We start from the raw sequence: 8,682 nt of genomic DNA on the forward strand, positions 1-8,682 counted from the left end.
GCTTTTTTAAATTATTTTTTAGCTGTTATTGGACACATGCCTTTATTTTATTTATTTTTATGTAGTGCTAAGAATGGAACCCAGTGCCTCGCACATGCTAGGCGGGTGCTCTACCGCTGAGCCACAACCCCAGCCCAGGTATTTCTGCTTTTTAAAAATAGGTGTAAAGCTGTGAAGAAATAATCCTTGGTTTCAAAGAAGCCTTTGCAGATGTCACAAGCCAAATAATCCTGACTTACAGTCTTTATCAGGTTTTACTCTATGCAGTACACAAAACTGCTTCAGAAAAGTTAAATTAACCAAAACCACAGTCAACACAAATATGCCAGATTCTTGAAATACTATCCAGAAGAAAATATTCCTCTCTCTAAAAAGATGCTATGTTGTTCAAATCTAGCAAACTATTCCCCCTTTTTGAATTAATATTTCTTTTGTAAACTGTCAAAATTATTCCCCAAAATCAGAATGTAAACTCTTTAATACTAGGGGCTGGGATTGTGGCTCAGTGATTCTCAGCACCATGTAAAAAATCAATAAAATAAAGGACTACTGACCGAGGCTAGGGTTGCAGCTCAGTGGTTGCACACTTGCCTCGGATGCATGGAGCACTGGGTTCAATACTCCGCACCACATAAATAAATAAAATAAATGTATTGTGTCCATCTACAACTAAAAATTTTTTAAAATATTTATTTATTTTTTCTAATTGCAGTTGGATACAATACCTTTATTCCATTCATTTATTTTTATGTAGTGCTGAGGATGGAACCCGGGGCCCCCGCGCATGCTAGGCAAGCTTTCTACTGCTGAGCCACAATTCATCCCAGCCTCACAACTTTAAAAAAAAAAAATTAAGTCTATTGACAACTAAAAACAGAATTTTTTTTAATTAAAAAGAAAAAAAAAAAAAAACCTCTTCAATACTATATGGAAGATCACTGGCTTCTCATTTGCACAAAATGACCGTACTTAAAGTCTAAAATATAATAGTTTTCCTTGCCTATTAAATTTGGGAACATTTAATTTTTTACCAAAAATCAGTGATAGATGTAGTGAAGGAAAATAAGCACCAATGAACAAATATAAATAAAGTTTTTTACATTAATAATATCCTTTCTGCAGACTAATATGTTTGTGTTCCTTGGGAAAGGACAATGATAAAGATTAGAAAGCTAAGGAAATAACCCTAAAGCTACATTTGCATAATGTTTTACATATCTTTGCCCTTTCTCAGTTGTCCATTTCAAAGAATTTAGGGTGAAAGGAGACTAATGGGGATTAAGTGGCTAAAATTCCTTCCCTACCCGAATAAAATGCTGCTGACTTCCTAGTGATCATAGAATCAAACAGGTGTGCACAGATTTTCCCATAATAAGCTATGTAATGGTAATTAGAAAACAGGCTAAATAACTTCACATATATTTAAGCAATAAAATACATTATTGACACTACCAATAATGACATATTTAGTTAAATTATATAAAATTGTCAATATTCAAATGTTTTTGATCTCTAAAATTTTGCAATTTCTACTATTTCAATTTTACTTATTTGTATAAAGCAATGTGGAAAACTCACTCTTGGAAATGAATAGCAAAATGAATTGTATAAGGTTTTATGTAATCATGTTTATTTGCACATGAAAAAAATTATCAAAGAATACATGCAATTATGGTCTAAGTAATGAAAATCATACCTTTGGACTTCTGCTCTTTTGATTCAAATTCTAGCCTTGATTCTTGAAAGCAACGTTAACTTGGGCAAGTTACTTAACTTTCTGTACATTGTTTTCCTTATCTGTAAAATTAGGGGGGAGGTACTTATATTACACAACATTTTGACAATTAGATAAGTTTACATGCATGTATATTTAGGTCAAGTTCCAGTACAGACTCCAAGGACAGCAGATGGTTGTTAAAGTTGCACCAATATTCCAGTAGTACTTTTGGGATGAGAAATGGAAACATTTGTTGGTATTCATTAATGTCTGATGTTATTATTAACTAATATCTTTCAATTATTCCATTTTTTCCAAAGAATACACATAACAACAAACTAAACTCTTAGGGGTTTGAGCTTAAGGGTCACTAAAACTGAAACTATTGTGGAGATTTTCAAAAACTAATCTGATACCTTGACTTACATTAAATACAAAAATTAATTCAAAATGGATCAGACCTAAAAAGGGCAAAATATAAATAACTCAGAAAGAAACCAAAATATACAATTGCATGACCTTGAATTAGGCAATGGCTTCTTAGAAATAACACCTAAAGCCAAGCAAGTAAAAATATAAATTGGATTTTACCATAGTTTTATAGTATTTAATCACCATTACACAGTTACATTTGCTTCAAGGGATAAGATTAAGAAAGTAAAAGGCAAAATAGGAGAAAATATTTGCCAATAATAAAACTGATAAGAGTAAGTATAGCTAGAGAATATGCAAAGTAAAGACGCCCCCCTTATTTTCTTTAATTGCCCAAATGATTTAAATAGATCATTCTAAAAAAAAAAAAGTATACCAATAGCCAATAAGCATATGAAAAGACACTCATTACCATTTGTCATTAGGGAAATACAAGTGAAAATTACAGTGAGAAGTCACTTAGGCAAATAATTTAAAAGATAATACAGGGACTGAGGAGGTAGCTTTGTTGGTAGAGCACACGGGAGACCCTGGGTTCAACCCTCAACTAAAAATCAAAAAAGACAATAAAGCTGAGTATGTAGCTCAGTGGTAGTGCATTTGCCTAACATGCATAAGGCTAAGTCAATAAGTGTTGAGAAGGAGATGGGGAAATTGAAAACCTCAAAGATGCTTTCAGGAATGTAAAACAGTGTGGGCACTTTGGAAAACAGTTGTAAATGCCCCAAAATATTAGCCATTAAGTTACCATGATCCCTACTCCTTAGTACCAAATAAAAAGAAAAAAAGAATCTAGGGGCTGGGGATATAGCTCAGTTGGTAGAGTGCTTGCCTCTCATTCCCCATGTCTTGGGTTCAATTCCCAGCACCACCAAAAAAAAAGAAACAACCTATGCAAAAACACAAATGTGAATTATCATAGCAGATTTATGAATAATAATCAAAAGTGGGAACAACTCAAATGTCCACCAACTGATAAAAGGATAAACAAAATATGGCATGTTATGTACATCCATATAATGGGACATTGCTCAGCCACAAGAATAAATGAAGTAGTGACTGAAAATATTGTGCTAAGTGAAAAAACAGACCCAAATGCCTACATATTATATGATTCCATTTCTATTAAGTGTTAAGAATATATGAATCCATATTGATAACAGATTAACGATTGTGGATAGATCAGGGAGCTGTGAATGTGCAGTGATTGCTAATGGTTGTAAGGTTTCTTTGGGGGATGAATTAGCTAGTAGGGACAGTTGGAAAATATTGTGCATACAGTAAAAGAAGCACTGACTTATGTAATTTTAAAGTGTGTATTTGGGGGTTGGGAACTTAGCTCAATGTAAACACTTACCTAGCAGGTACAAAGCCCTGAGTTCACTAACCAGCAGTACCAAAGGGGTGTGGGACACATTTTAGGCTATGTAAATTATAAATAAGCTTTTTAAAATCCTAATTGAGAAAGGTATTTGTAAACATGTAATTTCCAAAACAGTCTAGATCATCAAAATTCAAGTCTAAGAAATTGTCACAACCAAAAAGAATCAAGATACAAATATAAAATGCAATGTAACTTCCTGAATGGGAACCTAGAACAGAAAAAGAACATTCTAAACAAACTGAAGACATCTGAATAAAGTACAAAGTTCAGTTAATAATAAGGTTTCGATATTGTTAAATTAATTGTAATAATATACAAGAAGATTGTAAAAGGTAAATAGTGGGGGAAATGTGTGAGAGGCATATGGGTACTCTCTACTGTCTTGAAGTAATTCTGTAAATAGATGACTATTTTGAAATAAAAAGTTAAAAAGGAAAACAAAACAGAAACTGGGCATGGTGGTACATTTCTGTTTTTCTAGCAATTCAGGAGGCTCAGGCAGAAAGATTGCAACTTCGAGGCCAGACTCAGCAATTTACTGAAACCCTACTTCAGAATAAAAAATAAAAAGGACTGGGGATATAGCTCTATGAAAAAGAGATCCCAGATCATTCTTCTTCTTATTATTATTATTATTATATTTTAAGATATTAAGATTTGAGGAAGGATTCAATCTCAGCATCAAAAAAAAAAAAAAACAGAACAAAGGAAAAAAACATTGTGGACATGGGTTGGGAGGAAGAAGAACAAAAATGTACAGACAACAATGTTGGCATAATAATTCAGAGGGATTAAAATTCTCTTTAATAACAAAATTAAAGAATTCAGAAAAAGAAATTCATGATGATAAAGCTATAAAGCCTAAATAGTAGTGGATTCAGTGGTGCATGTCTAAGAAACCAGTTACCCAGGAAGCTAAAAGAGGAAGATTGCTAATTTGAGACCAGCCTTGATAATATAGTGAGATTGCATCTCAAAATTTATAAATAAATAAGTGAATAAATAAATAAGGCAGGGAATGTAGTTCAGTGTAGTAGAGTGTCCTTGGGTTCAATCTCCAGTATCTTAAAAAAAGGGGGGGGGGGTTGAAATCTGCTTCTACATGCTCTACCACTATCTTTTTCATTTATTTATTGTACAAGCATGTAATTTGTCTACTATGCACCAGATACTTTGCTCTTCTAGATATTTAACATTAATCCAAAAACAAACATGTGAATTAATTTTTATCTGTAACCCCCTCCCCCATTTGTTTTATGGGTTTTTTTGGTGATGGTGATAATTTGAACCTAGGGCCTCTCACACATGCTGTGCTAGAACTCTATCACTAAGGTACATCCCCATTCCCATTTTTTAAATTTCTTTCCTTTTTCCCTTCTTTCCCTTCTTCTTCTCCTTTCCCACCCCTACCCCCCACCCCCACCCCTGTACTGAAGATTAAACCCAGGGGTACTCAACTCCTGAGCTAATCCCCAGACCATTTTTAAATTTTATTTTGAGACAGGATCTTGCTAAATTCCCTAGGCTGGCCTAAAATGTGTGATTCCCCTGCATCAGTTTCCCAGATAGATGGGAATACAGGAATGCACCACCATGCCAGGCCCTTTTTTTCTTTTCTTTTTTTTTTTTTTTAACAAAGTATCAAACAGGCTCAGAGAGGTAAAGAACCATCCTAAAAGTCACACAGCGCCCTGATTTCTGTGTAATGTTTTTTCTTTTCTTTCTTTTTTTCTATTTTTACAGTCCTGGGGATTGAATGGAGGACTTTGCACATACTAGGCAAGGCTTCTACTACTGAGGTATATTCCCAGCCCCTGTTAAACTATTATTTATTTTGAAACAGGGTCTTTATAGGGAACACACAGATATGAGTGGTGGGAACATGAGATTAAGGAAATAATTCATAAAATGGGCCCACTGTGCAGATCCCACATGCTTTCTTTTCAAGAAGCAATTTACTGGGCTGGGGTTATGGCTCAGAAGAAGGGCACTTGCCTAGCACATATGAGGCCCTGGGTTTGATCCTCAGCACCACACATAAATAAATAAAATAAAGATATTGTGTTTGTCTACAACTAAAAAAATATTTAAAAAGAAGAAGGAGAATAAGAAGAAGAAGCAATTTATCACAGCCATGCCTGGTTTAAGTGAACAGGATATGTTACATTCCTCAGCAATCTACTTATCATCTGCAGGAGATCTGCAGGCCCGAAATAATGTCAATAAGAGGAACACAAGTAACACTGAAGGGGAGGACTTTTGTGACCTTTACACAGACCAGATCCTGAAATTTAGGAAGACAAGAATAATTCTGCTTAACCATAAAATCTGTAAGAACAGATTCCAATTAGAACTGGTCAGCATGGACCAAAATAACCTAAAGTAATCAGGGCACCAGGGACTTCAATGTCTTATGTTATCCTGCTGTCAGCCAAAAATAAAGAGGCAGACCTTGGTAGGACTCTCTGGAAACTTCCCTGGGATCCCCAGTTAAACTGAAGGGCAGTTGGGTGTGGTGGCTCATGCCTATAATCCCAGCACTTTGGGAAGCTAAGATAGGAGGATCTCAAGTTCAAAGCCAGCCTCAGCAAAGGCGAGGAGCTAAGCAACTCAATGAGACCCTGTCTCTAAATAAAATACAAAATAGGGCTGGGGACGTAGCTCAGGGGTTGAGTGCCCCTGAGTTCAATTCTTGGTACCAAAAAAACCCAAAAAACTGGAGGGCAGGAGAGGCATGCCTCTCCAAGAGGACTCATTATTTTGCTTCAGAGTATTCCCTTTTCCCCTTTCCAGTCCCTTCTAATGAACTCATGCCTCTTACTCTGTGTGACCCATCTGAAATCTTTTTGACTTGATCATAAGAACTGGGGTTTGAAGGGAGGCCTTCACACTGCCTCAGTTTCCCAGAAGTTCTCATCACTGTAACATTCTCCCTACATTGATCAGGCCGGCCTCAAATTTACCATATTTCTGCCTCAACCTCCTAAGTAGCTGGAATTACTGATGTGTACCACTATGCCCAGCTTAGTGCAGTGTCTCTTTACCACCACCCTATTGAAGGATTCTAGGTACTGTCACCCAAAAATATGGTTTCATAGGAACTCAGAAAAAGCAGATGCTGGAAGAAATACTCTGATATCTCACTGTTTAAAGTATGGACCCATCAGCAAGACAACTTGCTTCTATCCCTAGCTTGAGTTTTTATTAATGGAACTCATACCACAAAAGAAAAACTGAAATTTGTCAACATTCACAGGTAGTCTTGCCAGACATCATTGTCTTCCATATCAGTCCAATTTGATATTACAAAGGGAATCACTTAAAATCCATTATTTCCCATGGATCCAGTAGACTTGGACCCAGGCCACAGTAAGTTTCTCCAAGACTATTGAGTGCCTTAAAATCATTTAATATTCCCCTAAAAATTATCTACAGGGCTAGGATTGTGGCTCAGTGGTAGAGTGCTTGCCTAGCACATGCAAGGCCCCGGATTCGATCCTCAGCACCACATAAAAATAAATAAAATACAGATATCATGTCCAACTACAACTAAAAAATAAATATTAAAAAAAATCTACAACTCTCATTCTCCTCCTCCCCTGTACAGAGAGCATATATAAGCTTTTAAATCATTTTGAACTAATGAGTAATTATACTTTGTGATTTCTTCCATTAACATAATAAATTTGTTTATCTTTTACTCTATTTAATATGTCAATTATCAACTCATTCCAGTGAATCTTCTGAGAACACAGGGACTTTCCTCTTGTGCTTGAATTATACTGACTCTCTTCATTATCAATTTTGTTGCACAATGACTTTGTACAAATTCAAATATATAAATCTAAAGCCTAAGCATAAAGATGAGTGAAAAACTAAACAGGACACATAATATTGAGAACCAAAGCACAAGCACTGCCCCAATTGGCCTCTTTGTTCAAAGCACAGGGATATGAGTAGCTGACAGGTTCTATCTTTTTCCCTACAGGCACAATCTGTTGTAAAGGAAAGCAGTCAAGTGCAGCCTAACAAGAAAAGAAATCTTTGCTACAGACACTTTCCCCCAAACAGAGTGGCAGCTGGGGGAAGTATACTTTAAGAACAGCCTTCTTGGATAGTTCCAGGACTAGTTCAATAAAAGGCTGAGCAGAGGAATAAATTACCTTTTTCTGAGAATGTTCCATCTGAATTAGAAGCAATAACAACAACAACAAAAAGCTCTTCAATCACAGCCCCTACACATACTCTCACTCTATCTACATTTTGGTCAAGCAGTTATGCCAAATCCCATCTGCTGCCTGATATTTTTAACATGGTTCAAGGGCAGGATCAAAAGAAAACTTTAGTTGGGTTCCAACAACTTGGGAGGCTGAGGCAGGAGGATCTCAACTTCAAGACTAAGATGAGCTATTGAGCAAGATTCTGTCTCAAAATAAAATATAAAAAGGGCTGGGAGGGGGCTTATAAGCAGAATGTTCCTGGGTTCAATCCACAGTACAAATATAAAAATTAATTAATTAATTTTAAAAAGAAAAGTAAAGTTTATTTTGTAACACATGAAAAGTATATGAAGTTCACATTTCAATATCTATAAATAAGGTGTTACTGAAACTCAGCCATTCCCATTTGTTTACTTATTGTCTATGACTACAGCTGTTCAGTCAAGTAGTTACAACAGAAACCATATGGTCTCAAGGCTAAAAATATTTGCTATTTGGCTGCCACGGTAATTTTATGTGTCTACTTTACTAGGCCACATTCAACAGATATTTGGTTAATCACTGACCTGGATGTGTTATGCTGGTATGTTTTTAGATGGACTTAACATTTAAATCACTAGATTTTGAACTCTGTTTTCTGGCTCCCAGGAGGTAAAGTAGCTTCCATATCCCATGGCCTTCCACCATGATACTCTGCTACACTTTAGGCCCAGAGCCATGGTTAACTACTCTAAGTTGTTCTGGTCAGCTATTTTGGTTACAGAAATTAAAACTTAACAAAGGATTAAACACCTTATAGGAAGAGATATGAAAAGGTGAGAGAAAAAAATTTAAAAAAGAAAGGAAAAGAAAAGAAAAAAAAATGAAAAATAAAAAGAAAATCAATGAGATGGGATGAGAGAGTATGTGAGAAAGACAGAGAAGGGCAG

Source organism: Marmota flaviventris, chromosome 2 (genome assembly GCF_047511675.1).
Source record: "Marmota flaviventris isolate mMarFla1 chromosome 2, mMarFla1.hap1, whole genome shotgun sequence".
Classification (NCBI taxonomy): Eukaryota; Metazoa; Chordata; class Mammalia; order Rodentia; family Sciuridae; genus Marmota; species Marmota flaviventris.